This window comes from Apium graveolens, chromosome 6 (genome assembly GCF_009905375.1).
Source record: "Apium graveolens cultivar Ventura chromosome 6, ASM990537v1, whole genome shotgun sequence".
Taxonomy (NCBI): domain Eukaryota; kingdom Viridiplantae; phylum Streptophyta; class Magnoliopsida; order Apiales; family Apiaceae; genus Apium; species Apium graveolens.
Genome location: NC_133652.1, coordinates 77,100,630 through 77,102,718, shown reverse-complemented (window position 1 = coordinate 77,102,718; position 2,089 = coordinate 77,100,630). Strand labels below are relative to the sequence as shown.

At 39.4% G+C, this 2,089-nt stretch overlaps 1 non-coding gene across 1 annotated transcript; it reads left to right on the top strand.

Annotated features, from left to right (window-relative positions):
* The first annotated feature begins 220 nt into the window (after positions 1–220).
* Positions 221–327, top strand: LOC141670052 (small nucleolar RNA R71). The gene has a single exon (XR_012554302.1). It is a non-coding gene; the product is annotated as a small nucleolar RNA R71 (small nucleolar RNA).
* Positions 328–2,089: the final 1,762 nt, after the last annotated feature.

Sequence of the window (2,089 nt, the reverse complement as noted above, 5' to 3'; positions counted from 1 at the left end):
GATAGCCGTAGCTGTATCCACTTCAAGAACTCCTGCTACCTTGCCCTGTGGCAATCTCTGGGCTGGCTACTGATATTCATTAGCAGCCATCAGTTCAATTAGATCATAAGCTTCCTCATAGCTCTTTGCCAATAATGCTCCACCTGCTGCTGCATCGAGCATGGGTCTGGACTGTGCTCTCAACCCATTGTAAAAACAATTGATGATCATCCAATCAGGAATTCCATGATGAGGACACTTCCTAAGCATCTCCTTGTAGCGCTCCCAAGCTTCATATAAAGATTCTCCTGATTGCTGCGCAAATTGATTAAGATCATTCCTGATTGCAGCTGTCTTCGCCATAGGGAAGAATTTAGTAAGAAACTTCTGAGCAAGATCTTCCCAGGTAGTAATCGAACCAGCTGGTAGAGAGTGTAACCAGCTCTTAGCCTTGTCCCTTAGAGAGAATGGGAAAAGTCTCAGCTTAATATCATCTTCAGAAACACCATTGAACCTGAAGGTGTCGCAGATCTCTATGAAATCCCTAATGTGCATATTGGGATCTTCCGTTGGAGAACCCCCAAACTGGACTGAATTCTGCACCCATTGAATTATGCCAGGATTGATCTCAAAGGTATTAGCTGTGGTAGCTGGCCTGACAATGCTAGATTGAATGTCATTGATCTTGGGTTGAGAAAAATCCATCAAGGCTCTCGTTCGTGCAGCTGGATCTCCCATTGTAATGAGTACCTGAAACACAAACAAATAAACCGTGAAAGTAAAAGAATCCGAGTCAGTGAACTTTAACGACCACTGATGATAAGCACATAAACTAAAAATTAACACCGAGTCCCCGGCAGCGGCGCCAAAAACTTTTTAGGGCGAAAACACGCGCTAATATTCACGCAAGTATACGCGTTCGCAAGTAGTATAAGATATAAATCAGATTCGTTCCCACAGAGACTGGTTTATGTTAAGTTCAATTTATTCACCTATGCAACAATGTATGGTCATCGCTCAATGCTAAGACAAATAACAAATTGGGTTTTTATTAAACTAAGAGATTAAACTAAATAACATTAACTAAGAGAATTGAGGTTGAATTACTATATATGACAAACATGGGATTCTAACTTCATTACTACTTCATTCAATAGCCTTATTATTCTTAACCTTAGCATGTGATGGTGGTGACACTAATCAGATAACACGAAACTGATAAACGCCAACTTTCGTTGCACGAGTACCATTCTACCAGACATCCAAAAAAGAGATAGAAGCTGAATAGGCACCAATTATATTGAGACCCTATATATCTATAGAATTTGACAACATAACGGTTTAAGCACAAGTTATCCATAATGATTACATAGGGCAAGTAAAATGGTTAGAGTTATCTACGAATCATACATACACATACATGAACCTATGCTAGCATGGCAAGTTCTAAACCTCTATATTCACCGTCGCTTCAATAGAGATTAACACTCTATCTTATATGTTAGCTACGCACATAAGATGAATAAGCACAACCAATACTAGGATATCAATCAATCACCACACATCAAGATATCGAAACAAATTAATTATTGAAATCCATAAGTAAATCCGCTAGAACCCCATGACAACGATTAGCCCATAATCGAACTCATCGTCACCATGGGTTCCAATGAAAGCATGGTATAAAACAAGGTCTTAATAAACTGAATAATAATTAAAGTACGAATAAATGAGATCTAGGTTCAACAAGAATGAAAACGAGCATCCAAAGTTACAACTAATTCAAAGAATCACAAGTTGAAAACAAGATCTTCTTTTTCAGAGTTGTTCGGTGCTTCTATGTCTTCTCCTTGGTATCCCAATCTTCCCGGATGATGAAAACCCTTATCAGAGACCGCAACAGCCTGTGCCAGCTACCTATCATCCTAACAACAAAAATCATCCCAATTTCAGCTGGAACAATAATCAGAATGCTATTCGGCAACCATATCAGCAAGGCGTAAGTAAACAATTTAATCCACCTTGATTCCAACAACCACAGCGTTATGCTCAAAGGCAATCATACCCTCAACAAGGAGGTGCTGCTCCACCTTCTAGTGCTGATCGTTCT